Source organism: Giraffa tippelskirchi, chromosome 3, assembly GCF_054371585.1.
Source record: "Giraffa tippelskirchi isolate mGirTip1 chromosome 3, T2T-mGirTip1v1.2.pri, whole genome shotgun sequence".
Lineage (NCBI taxonomy): Eukaryota > Metazoa > Chordata > Mammalia > Artiodactyla > Giraffidae > Giraffa > Giraffa tippelskirchi.
Genome location: NC_137277.1, coordinates 34,816,578 through 34,829,787, shown reverse-complemented (window position 1 = coordinate 34,829,787; position 13,210 = coordinate 34,816,578). Strand labels below are relative to the sequence as shown.

At 48.1% G+C, this 13,210-nt stretch overlaps 1 protein-coding gene across 2 annotated transcripts in view; it reads right to left on the bottom strand.

Moving 5' to 3' along the window:
• Nucleotides 1–9,413, bottom strand: part of PIK3R6 (phosphoinositide-3-kinase regulatory subunit 6) — a 46,267-nt gene extending 36,854 nt beyond the window's left edge. For both annotated transcript variants that reach the window (XM_081578367.1, XM_081578368.1), the window contains exon 1: nucleotides 9,285–9,413. The gene's annotated coding sequence lies outside the window, so the exon portion shown is untranslated. The remainder of the gene's footprint in view (nucleotides 1–9,284) is intronic.
• Nucleotides 9,414–13,210: the final 3,797 nt, after the last annotated feature.

Below are 13,210 nucleotides of genomic sequence, written 5' to 3'. Positions count from 1 at the left end.
GGGAATTGAAGCACAGAGGTTAAATATTGATTCAAGGTCACATAGTTAGTAAGTAAAGGAATGAGCACTTGAACTCAGACCACTGGCTCGAGAGCTCAAGCCCTCCATCATGACCACAAGCTGCCCCACTGGGACCCCAGAGGGAGGGACTCCCAGAGTTAGCTTCCCAGAGCAATACATTCCCCAAGTGAGAAGCAGAGGAACTCTGAAAGGATCCAAGAGCTTGTTCTTAGAAGAAAAAAAACTACACACACGGGACAGCTAATCAAGAGAGAAAGAAGAGATGATATTAGGAATGATAAACATCACATAGGACATTGATCTATTCAAAGAAAGCCCTGAATCCTTGATATCACACAGTTTTCTAGGAAAATAAAAATAACTCAGAAGGTTCTAGAAGACTCACAGAAACTGCTTATATTGGTAACCAGTGAGGAAACAGAGAAAGCCCTCAAAGAACTAGCTCTTAAAAAGTGGTATCTGGCTCAGATGGCTCCTCTGATAAGTCATCTCAAATATGCAGAGTAAAGCAAAAACTGTTTCAAAGCATAGAGAAAGAAGAAAAGATTCTCTGAAGAAGGCAGCCTACCCTTGATACGAAAATCTAATGAGGATAGTTTACAAAAATAGAGGAAACACTTTGCATCCACTGGGATAGCTATTTTAAAAAATAAATACAACAGAAAATAACAAGTGTTGGCAAGGGTGTGGAGAAATGAGAACTTGGGCTCATGGATGGCTGGAATGTAAAACTGAGCACCTGACATGGAAAACAGTAAGGTGATTCCTCAGAAAGTTAAACAGAGATTCACCGTTTACCAGCAATTTCACTCCTAAGTAAACACCCAAAAGAACTGCAAATAGAGACTAACAGATACTTATACACCAGTGTTCATAGCACCATTATTTAAAAATTGCCAAAAGGTGGAAAGACTCCCAAGTGTTCACACAAAATGTGGTGTGTGCAGAAAATTATGCAGCCTTAAAAAAGAATGAAATTCTGATACATGCTACAATGTAGACAAACCTCGGAAACATCATGCTAAATGAAATAAGTCAGCCACACAAGGACAAATATTATATGATTCCACTTACATGACGCATCTAAGTAGGCAAATTCACAAAGACAAAATACAATGGAGGTGACCAGGGGCTGGGGGGAGGTAGGAATGAGGAGTCACTGTTTAACGGGCACAGAGTTTCTATTTGGAATGATGAAAAGCTTCTGAAAATGGATAATAGTCATGATTGTACAACATTGTAAATGTACTTAATGCCATGGAACTGTACACTTTAAGGTAGTTAAAACGGGTAAATTTCATGATATGTATATTTTACCACAACAGAAAAATAGATCTGGCTCACTTATAAACACAGATGTAAAATTATAAAATAAATATCAAACAGTTGAATTCAAAGTATTAAAATTATAATATTCTGAATGATTTTAGTCTAATGATAATCATGGATGTGAGAGTTGGACTATAAAGAAAGCTGAGACTGAAGAACTGATGCTTTTGAACTGTGGTGTTGGAGAAGACTCTTGAGTCCCTTGGACTGCAAGGAGATCTAACCAGTCTATCCTAAAGGAAATCAGTCCTGAATATTCACTGGAAGGACTGATGCTGAAGCTGAAACTCCAATACTCTGGCCACCTGATGTGAAGAACTGACTCCTTAGAAAAGATCCTGATGCTGGGAAAGATTGAAAGCAGGAGGAGAAGGGGACAACAGAGGGTGAGATGGTTTGATGGCATCACCGACTCTATGGACATGAGTTTGAATAAGCTCTGGGAGTTGGTGATGGACAGGGAAGCCTGGCGTGCTGCAGTCCATGGGGTCACAAAGAGTTGGGCACGACTTAGCGACTGAACTGAATTGAATGATAATCATCAAAATGAATGCAAAAATGTGACAAACCATTGGCAGAGATTAGAAAAAAGACTATCGGGGAGGACATGAGAAATTTGTTTTGTCATATTCAGCTGGCAAGAATGGAAATTGGGGGACTTCCCTGGGGGTCTAGTGGTTGGGAATCTGCCTGCCAACGCAGGGGACGTGAGTTTGATTCCTGGTCTGGGAAGAATCCACATGCCGTAAGGCAACTAAGCCCGTGTGCCACAACAAGAGAAGCCACTGCAATGAGAAGTCCATACACTACAGTGAAGAGTAGCCCCTGCTCACCACAACTAGAGAAAGCCCTCAAGCAGCAATGAAGACCCAGCACAGCCAAAAATAAATAAATAAATAAATAAAAATTTGAAAAAAAGGTAACCAACAAGGACCTGCTGTATGGCACAGGGAACTAAATTCGATATTATATTTTATTATTATACTATATATACATGCACTATAATGTATAGGTATTATATATTATTATAACTATATAATAACATATAAGGGAAAAGAATCTGAGAAAGAGTAAATAAATATATGCATATATTTATTTTTGAAAGTGAAAGTGTTAGTCGCTTAGTCATGTCTGACTCTTTGCCACCCCATGGACTGTAGCCTACCAAGCTCCTCTGTCCATTGGATTCTCTAGGCAAGAATATTAGAGTGGGTAGCCATTCCCTTCCCCAGGGGATCTTTTCAGGACCCAGGGATTGAGCCCGGGTCTCCTGCATAGCAGGCAGATTCTTGACCGTCTGAGCCACGAGGGAAGCCCTATATATTTATTCATATGCATATATATATATATATTATATATATATATATATATATATACATAAACTGAATTGCTATGCTGTACACCTGAAACTTACATGACATTGTAAATCAGCTCTACTTGTAAAGCTGTGGATGCTCTGGGTTGACTCTTAACATTTATGTATTTATTTGGTCATGCTGGGTCTTTGCTGATGCTCAGGCTTTCTCTAGTTGCGGCAAGCAGTGAGTATTCTTGGTTGTGGAGCTCGGGCTTCTCACTGAATTGGCTTCTCTTGTGGAGCATGAGCTCTAGGGCTTGCGGGCTTCAGTAGTTGCAGCACATGGGCTCAGTAGTTGTGGTTCATGGGCTCAGCTGCCCTGTGACATGTGGAATCTTCCTGGACCAGGGATCGAACCTGTGTCCCCTGCATTGACAGGTGGATTCTTATCCACTGTACCACCAGAGAAGCCCTGGGCTGATTTTTTTTCTTGCAAGTAAAATTCTAAGAAGCTTCAACAGTCACTGTCAGACAGCCTGCTTATTCATTCTTCATTCACTTGCTCACTCATCAAACATTTATCCGGTGTTCATATATTTTGTGTGGGACCTGGGGATTCTCTGTGCCACCCCCTTGCTCCTCTGAGGGGATCTGTGTAATCTATTTCCTGTCCTTTGGGCTGCTGACCACACCCGTGTGGGGCAGAACCCTCAGGGTCAAGTCTGCATCAGATAGGAAATATGCAGAACCCAGGTCATTTTTTGGAACACATCAACATTGCATTTGCTTCAGTTCAGGGTGATGTGAATTTCTCAGGAAATAAAGCTTGCCCTTTTAGACACCTGAATACGCCTCTGAGGTGCTCTAGATGAATGTCATGGGAGCTGATTGCATGCACTAGGCCGTAACACAGTGAAGATTTTAGGGGCTGTTGGTAGCTAAAGGAAGCCTCCATCCCACACTGAAAGGCTTCTTTTCTCTGGTGTGAATGCTGTTTCAGCAGTGGACTTAGAACATCTATTTGGGCTGCTCCGAGGCCCAAGGGTGCTCCTGCCTAGCTCTTGGCAGTGATTCTAGGGGCTGAGATTGCTGAGTAAACCAAAGTGCACCTATGGAACACTGTCCACATGGCAGAAATTGTGCCAGGCCTTAGTGTTTAGAGATAAATAAATGAGACACGGTTTCTCACCCTTAGGAGCTGGGGGTCTACCAGTCCATGACTTCTTACTGACCGCGATGTGACCCTACTCGTCACATTCTCAGCCCACAATTGGCACACTGACCGTACAACAAGCATGAGAACATACCTATTTCACAGAGACCAAGGGCAGTTATCAGTGAGTCATTAATAAATAATAAGTGGCCTGTGCTAATTTCATCATTTTCTGAGCATGCATCCCATGAAGGAGCCTGCAGCTCAGCTGTACTGGTGGAGAATGATTACCTCACCTTTTTCTTATCCCCATCACCTTTCTCCATGCCTTATCTTTTTAAAAATTATGCATCTATGTATCTGTTTATTTTTTGGCTGCGCTGGGCCCTTGTTGCTGTGCATGGGCTTTTCTCTAGTAGCAATGAGCAGGGCCTACCCTCTAGTTGCCGTGCAATGGGGTTATATCCCGATAAACTCATTGTTGGAGCTTCCCTGGTGGCTCAGATGTTAAAGACTCTGCCTGCCGTGCAGGAGACCCAGGTTTGATTCCTAGGCCAGGACAATCCCCTGGAGAAGGGAATGGCACCCCATTCCAGTATTCTCGCCTGAAAAATCCCATAGACAGAGGAGCCTGGGGGGCTTCAGTCCATGGGGTCGCAAAGGGTCAGACACGACTGAGCAACAAACACACACAAACTCTTCGTAGGTTGAAAATATCTTAAGGTGAAATGCATTGAACACATCTACTCTTACAGGACATCACAGCTTGGCCTCTTAAACATGCGCAGAACTCTTCCATGAGCCCACAGTTGGGTAAAACCATCTAACACAAAGCCTACCTGATAGTGAAGTACTGACGATCTCATGTAATGGACTGAACACTGAAAGTGAGAAACAGAATGCTTGTCTGGATGCAGAATGGTTGTGAGTGTACTAGTTGTTGACCCCTGTGATCGTGCGGCTGGCTAGAAACTGCCTTGTCAGTATCATGAGAGAGGATCATACCCCATACGCTAGCTCAGGAAAAGATAAGAAATTGAAGCACAGTTTCGACTCAATGCACCTTGCTTTCCCACCACTGTAAGGTCGAAAAATCTTAAGTCCAAACATCATAAGCTGGGGACTGTCCACTTCCACCCAGGCCCCAGTTCTAAGAGAGAAGAGTTCATTACAGACGTGCCTGACATGAGCTGGGCGTTGGAGTTGCCCCGAGGTGCCATGTGAGTCATTTGACAAACCTTTATGGTACACCTCTCTACTCCTCCGTAGCCCCTGACTCACTGTATCATGACTGTCAGGCACTCATGTGAAGACAATACAGGGTCCCTGTCTCTAAACTGTTCTCAGGTTAGGGAGCAGAAGCCAGTCTGTTTGGCACGGCTGGCATGACAGAAGGCACAGGTCACAGAGATGAGGCTGATGCTCAGAATCCTGGTAGAGACAGCCTTCCCGTGGGAAGGGGGACCCGGATGGAGTGGTAAGGACACTGTGCTCACCCTCTGTGGGAGGGACTGGTCTTGGGCTCCATCTTGGACTGTGGCTCTTTTTATGCGTCGCTGACCAAGCAAACGGCACATCCAAGCTCAGCTCTCAAGCCCCTGCCCTCTCCCAGTTCTCCCAGTCACAGCAAGAATATGACACCATGGGATAGAAACACACCAGCTTTGGCCACCAATCCAGAAGATTCCCAGCAGCGGGTACCAAGAGCATGGGAAGTGGCCGAGGGGAAAATTCCAACAACCTGGGAGCATCCCCAGGGTCACAGCACCATGGCCTCTCACTCCCCCCACCCCATGGCCTCTCACCCCCTCACCCCCACTCCCAGCCTGAGCTACTCGTTCCTCGTCTCACTTGCTCAATAGTGACAGAACCTTATCTGTCCTACAGACTCAAGTGAGGAGAACCAGGTCTTCCGCTGAAGATCAGATAAGTGGATGAATTCATTCATTCACACAAGGAGTATTTTTTGAGCCTCTCCTAAGTGTCAGATGCTACTCCAGGTCCTGGAGATGTGGTAGTAAGTTAAAAGTAGACAAACACCTGCTCACATAAAACTTGTACTACCTGTGGGTTTGTTGCGGGTGGCGGGGGGGTGGTTTAGTCGCTAAGTCATGTCCCCATGACTCTTGTGACTCCATGGACTGGGAACCTACTAGGCTGCTTTGTCTATGGGATTCTCCAGGCAAGAATACTGGAGTGGGCTGCCATTTCCTTCTCCAGGGGATCTGCCCGACCGAGGAATCGAACCTGGGTCTCCTGCATCGTAGGTGGATTCTTTACTGACTGAACTACAAGAGAAGCCCTATGTGTGTGGGGGGCGGGGGTGCAGACAAAAATGCCATAATTAAGTTGTGTATTAATTATACAGCTGAGAGGTGCTAAAGAAATATGGCTGAGAAGGGGATCGTGAGGTTCCAGTGACTGGGGTGCAGTATGAAAAGGTCTCCCTGAGGAGGTAACCTCTGAGTAGAAGTCTGCAGGAGGAAGGGAGCGATCCGGGCAAAGTCTGCAGGAAACACGTTCCAAATGAAGGGAATGGCCGGCCAAGCACTGAGGAGGGGGTGCTGGAGGCATTTCAGGGAACAATGCAGCTGGGGTGCAGTCAGTAAGAGAACTCTGGCAGGCAATCGTCCATGGGTTTGTGCCCGCCTCATGAGCTTTCGTTCCAGATCACTTCTTCAAGATCTGTATTACAAACAGCCTTGGAACAGAGAGCCTGTGCTCCCCAGGGCCAAGAACAGATTTCTTTGCTGACCAGTGGAATAGAGACAATGTTTCCCTCTAGGGCAGAGGTGGCAGGTTTGCTGGCAGCACCACCACCCACTGTGAACACTGAGGGTTTCCTAAGCTCGGGGCTCCTCAGCGGTGAGGCACAGCAAATCTTGGGGCCACATCTTGGCTCTCCCGGGGGATTTGAGGGCAGGACGCTCATGCTGCTTGTTTCACTGCAAGTGATAAAGACCTGTGACTCTAGAGTCTCGTGTTTTCTGCCAGTGACCATAAAACTGTGGCAGACTAACTTGTTAGTGGTTGTTGTTGTTTAGTCACTCAGTCGTGTCCAACTCTTTACAGCCCCTTGGACTGTAGACCACCAGGCTTCTCTGTCCATGGGATTTCCCCAGCAAGAATACTGGAGTGGGTTGCCATTTCCTTCTCCAGGGGATCTTCCTGACCCAGGGATCGAACCCGTTTCTCCTGCACTGGCAGGTGGATTCTTTACCGTTGAGCCACCTGGGAAGCCTCAACTTGTTAGTTACCAGTAGGGTAAAATCTTAGACACTTACAGCTCTTGTCAGAGGGACAGGACCTGAGACAAAGAATGAACAGGTGGATGAATGAATCGGGATTCAGAGGACATTCCTCCTTAAACACAGAACATTAGCAACGAACAGTCCTCAGGGAGGGTGCAAATGCACAGCTGTTCACTGACTCGGGAGTAACATGGACCACAGGACCAGCCATAGAATCAGAGGTGGCTCCATGACACACAGCAGCCATGGCCCATTCTTTCTGTGCAGGGAATTGTGGGAAAGACTTCTTGGCCAGAGGAAGGGCTGCAGACAGCAGGACTGAGAGGGTCTTAGGTGGCCAGGCTCTGGGTTGCTGTTTCGCCATGAAGTTTACAGCTGATGCCCTGCTTACCCTGGCCTTCCACACCCACTGCTGGCTCCTGGGCCAGACTATTCAGCCTGAAGAAGCCACCACCCAGCCCACCTATACCACCCCCTGGGAAGAAAGGCATGGAACTTCCCAGGACCGCACTTCTGCCCCCTCCTGTCCTCTGCCTGCTGCTCCAGCACAGAGAGGGGACCACCCCACTGCGGAGCCACTTCCCTCTCCTCCCACCCACGCTCCCTCCCGCCACAGGGGTATCTGGCAGATGCCATCTCCAGGGCTCGGATTTTTTCTCTCCATAGACACAGACTTGCCAGGTGACACACCCAGTTCTTTGATTTAGAGCATGTGATTAGCGGGGGTGGAAAGGCAGAGCTTGAGGTTCCGAGGGGACCCCATCAACCCTCATCCCATGAGTCCCCATTGGGCTTTCCAGATTCCCGACGGCTCTGTTTCCCAGCTGTCCCCAAGGACCGGGCAGGCCTGCTTCCTCTGTTGTGTCTGCCCCTGGCTGAGAAGGAAACACCTGGATGAGAGAGAGCCAGTCTAGGAGGCAGGAGAGCATTGTTCCTGGGGGCAGGGAGCCTGGGAGGAAGGTGACGGGGCCTGGATGCAGACCAGGTGGACCAGGTGGCCACCAGCCAGCCTGGCATTCATGCTCACCCTGGGAGCCGAGGAAGCAACAGAGGGGAGCCACAGAGTGATGGGGAAGGTAGCATTGGGTGCTAGACTGCTGGGTACCAAATCTCTCTGTTGCTATGGCAACATGTTGCTTAGAGCCTTTGTGCCTCAGTTTCTCTATCTTTAAATGAGACTTAATAATACCACCTGACTCATAGGGTTTCTGTGAGGACTCAAAATGATGATATTCAAAAGCCACTTATTTACAGATAAATAAACAGGACAGGCCCCTGCTGGTCGGTCCTCCACAAACACATGCATTAGCAGCCAAAATGAACCTCTAGCTCTTCTTTCCTGCCATCACACCACCTTCCTCCTCTGTGTTGCATTTTGTCCCCCTCACCGAGATGCCCGCAGCCCCATCTCTGCACACCAGCCCTCTGTCCGCCTCAAGGCCCAGGTGACACTTTGAGCAGAGCCTTCTCTGACCCCACCCCTGGGGGGCTCTCTCCACTTGAGTCCACACCTCACTCTGCCAGGGGCCCCGGCACCTGTTACTGTCTGTGTTGGTCACGCACAGTCATGTCTCAACCCCATGCCAGCTGGGCCTCTTCGTGTGTGTACATGTGTGTGCGTGTGTGTGCGTGTGTGTGTGTGTGTGTGTGTGTGTGTGTGTGTGTGTGTGTGTGTGTGTGTAGAGAATAGCCAAGACCCAGGACAGAGAGGGACAGATGATGGGCCCAGATGGGATGCAGATGGGAGCCCAGAAGATTCTCTCGGAGTCCTGCGTCTTGCGTTCCCACTCTATAATCTTTGGCAAGTTGCTCCAACCCTCTAAGCCTCGGTCTCCTGATCTATAAACGGACAGTATTAACACATATCCAGCCTTCCTCCGATTGCCTATAGGAATCCAACAGGCTAACGAATGTACTCTGCAGCACCAGGGAGGAATAATTAGTCCTTCATTATGGGCATTTACAGGATCTGGAGAAGAAAGGAGAGGTCTTCTCACAGGGTCCTGCATCCTTTCTTCTTGTGAAGATGGGTTGAGTAATCTTAACCTGGCAGAGCGGTCCTAGTAGCCACCATACCTGGGTGACCTGTCTCAGAAATGCTGGGCGTGTGTTCATAAGGGCTGGGGATGTCTTGGCCCCTCATGGGCTCCCCTTCCTACATCCCTCCTCCGGGACCCTCCATCTGCTCCTCCCAGCTCCCTCCCTGGAGACCCTGCCTCCCACCAGCACCTACCTTGACTCAACAGCAACTCAGCGGTCCACAGTCTTGCCCAGGGAGGCCACCAGTCCCGGACAACGGGTGTCTCTGCAGCCTCCAGCCCTGCAGAGAAAAGCCCAGTGTCACAAAGGCCTGGCTCTGTCTGTCCCCTCCTCTTCCTTCCCCTTCCCCATGGCCCTCAAAGCTCCTCCCAGAGCACATCCTGCTGCGAGATCTCTTTCTAGAGAAGTGTCTGTGGTCAACCACAGCCACTGGACCTTTTTTTTGGCTGTGCTGCAAGGCATGCAGTATCTTAGCTTCCCGACCATGGATTGAACCCACATCTCCTGCAGCGGAAGTGTGGAGTCTTAACTACTGGACCCCCAGGAAGTTCCGCTGACATTCTTTATTCTGATCAGGTGGGAGGTGGCACCTCCCGGGGGCCCCCTCTGGTGCTAGCTGGATGCAGGGAGCCAAGGATTCTTTCTGGAGCTCCAGACACACCAAGCACCTCCCACCCCAGACACTGCCGGCTAGATGCCCCCAAGCTCCTCCAGCTCAGTTGGTACAAACCCAGTTCATCATTTCACCCTCAAAACCCACTTCTCTGCTGCTCATCTCAGAACCAGAAACCTGGGTGTCACTTTTTACACCTCCTTCTCCCTCACCTGTTATACCTCAGTGGCACCAAGTCTTATCACTGTCTCATGAATTGTCCCCTTTTTCTCCATCCCCATGGCAGTCGTGAGGTCACCATTGTCTTTTTCCTAAGTTATTACGACCAATTGCTGTCTACCTGCCTCCGCCTCACAGCCAAAGGTCTCTTTCTTGAGTGAAACATGAATCTGATTATGTTACACGTTTGTTACAACCCCCAACAGCACCCTATTACTTTCAAGAGAACTGCCAAATTCTTTTGCGTGATTTTCAAGGAATGATCTGGTCCTTCCCTGATCCCCAACTTCAGGCTTTATCCTCTCCCTCTGACACCTCCCAGAAGTCCTGAACGACTAGAGTTCCTTAAAGATCCAGGCCATCTCCCACCTCCAGGCCTTCATGTGGGCAGTGGGATTATCTTCCCAACCCTTCTCCTGGCTCACTCCTAACCATCCTTCCTTCAGAACAGAAGAGGGAAAAACAGGTCAGAGAGGCAGGAGGAAAAGTGGAGTGCTGTGGAAGCGGGAGTGAGGACAGTGTCAAGGACATGACAGTCAATGGTGTTCAAGCCTGCAGAGAGGACATGGATGCAGAGCAGGAAGAATTATTTGCTGACCTTGGTGATTAGGAGAGAGCAGTGCTGGGGAGCAGATCACCTCCAAGGCAATGTACTCGCTAGTTTGTCGTATTCTTTCTTCTCACATTTGGAAGCCAAGCAATATTTAGGGGCCTCTCCAACACATTTCTAGACCTTTGAAAAAAAACTCAGAGACTCTGTGCTGTCATCAGATTTGGCCTAATGGCTAAATGGCTCTGGAGAGAGGCAGATTGCTGACTGGATGAATGCCTGGATTCAGCTGTACCTGAAACCCTGAGGCCTAAATCTTCTCTTAATTGTTCAACTATAATTGTTCTCTTCTATGTTCAACTCCAATAAATGGCCCCTTCCTTTTCCGTTAAGACTGTTTGCATTTGGTTTCTGTTACTTGGGTTTCTCCTTTGCAACCCAAGGTGAAGTCACTGACCTTTCTCTGAAAGGGCTGAGTGGGTTGATTCCATCTCTTCATTTTGGAGAAGAGGCCATTTGAAAAAAAAAAAAAGAACAGAAATTTAAACCATCTGCTCTATAGCTCAGTTTCCCTTTCATAGTTATTTCTTTTTTTAAAAAAAATTTATTTATTTGGCTGCAGAATCTAATTCACTGACCAGGGATCAAACCTAGGCTCCCTCCATTGAGAGCAAAGAGTCTTAGCCACTGGACCACCAGATAAGTCCCTTATAGCCACCTCTTTTCTGTCCCACTCATGTGAGTAGACTCCCAATTTTATCAAGCATCTTTGTATTCTTAGGTCACATGTCTGCCTCATCCCTCTGCCCTCCCCCAATAAGTTCTGAGAAAGAAGCATCTAGGTCTTATTCATTATTCTATCCATAACAAGTTAAGAGAATGTGGAGAGACAGTTGAGCTCAGTAAATAAAACAAATGGATGAGTGGATGAAGGAATGAAGGAGGGGATGAACGAGTGAAGTGAAAAAGTTCAGGACAAGACAAAGGGCCAAGAACAGAGCCCTCTCAGGTTCAGCACTCAGCAGCAGCCGGCAGTGTGGCCATCGCGGGCAGCACCTTCTCCTTATCAGCTCTGGCCTAACTGATCGGAAATCACAAGTTGATGTCAGCCTCCTGTGGCTGTTCCACTCCTCTTATCATGGGCTGCTGTCTCTGCAACTACCCTGGGTGTGGTGGCCAGCAAAGGGGCTGCTTGGTGACCATGGACAGCCCCAGAGCCGTCCCCTGCAAGGATGAGCTGAGGTACTCTCATTTTGAATTTATTGTTATTCATTTATTTTGGCCACACCATGTGGCATGTGGAAATCTTAATTGCCCGACCAAAGATGGAACCTCTGCCCCCTGCAGTGGACATCGGATTCTTAACCACTGGACCGAGAGGGAAGTCCCTTGCAACCTTATTGCGAGAGCATGCAGCCGAGGGCCAGCCAGGGACAAACAGAGAGTGAAAAGGAGGTGCAGGATGAAGGATTGAGACCTCTTGTTGCCCCTAGCTCACCATACATACCATCAGCAAGGTAGGTGGCACTGCCTCTCTGGTTGATCCTAGTGGCTCCCTGTAGCTCTAGGGTTTGTTTAACCTGGGCTTTTCAGGCCATCTGTTGCCAACTTCCCCGTCTGTACCAGTCTCCCAGGAGCAGCCCCCAACAAGACTGTGGAGCCTTATACCAAGGTCACAGGACAAAAATCTCCACAATTAATCAAGCCTCATAGCAACTGTTGCCATGAGCCTCCTGATCTAAACCGGCCAATTCCCTGACTTCACAGGTAAAATATCTACCCTATAACATCCTGACCAATCTGGTGGCTTAGTGGTAAAGAATCCACTTGCAATGCAGGAGATGAGACATGGAGACCCGAGTTCTGTCCCTGGGTTAGGAAGATCCCCTGCAGGAGGAAATGGCAATCCACTCCAGTATTCTTGCCTGGACCATCCTGTGGACAGAGGAGCCTGGCGGGCTACAGTCCATGGGGTCACAAAGAGTCGGCACTCAGGCACGCACATAGCATCCTCACCTAACGCTAACCTTTCAGTAGGAATTTTCTTCCTCTTGAGGCTATAAAATTGGCTACTGGCCTGCGAAAGGAGCCATCCTGCTGTTTTGACAGCGTCTCCCGTTCTAATAAACTCTATTCTCCTCTCCTTCTGCCTCATGTCTGGAAATTCTTTTCCAACCCATGCACAGACCACATGATCCATCAGCATCAGAATCCAGAGAGCTAGGGTTCCCAGCACTTACTGTTCTGGCTTCTGGATCATCAGTGAGCTAAGGGCAGCAAAGCTGCTCTGGACAGTGGATGCTCCAGATACAGAAGCCGAGGCTCACTATTTATGGCTCCTCCAGGCACAGTCGTGATGGCTTCTCCTCAGGCTCCTGTATCCCTCTACCTTCCTGGGTGTGTGGAAGCCTGCTCACTAACTCATTTGGGGCTGCCAAGTTACTTAGCTTTCCAGCAGAGAATCCACCACTTCTGTTCCATCCTCATTCCTCTTTCCAAGCTCCTCTATTCAGAAAAATATTGATCTATTTTCCTGTCTATTACAAAGCAGTGAAGAGCTTTGAACAAGTGAAACTTTTTAATTTTTAAACAAATTAAAATCCTCTTGTAACTGTGGCAGCAGGTAGATGAGCACTAGGATCAGGACACTCTGGAGCACCATGGTATGGGAGTCCAAAAAGAATTCTTAACATTTGCTTTGGGGGTAGGAAACCCAGGGCCATCTGTGTGTTCCTCC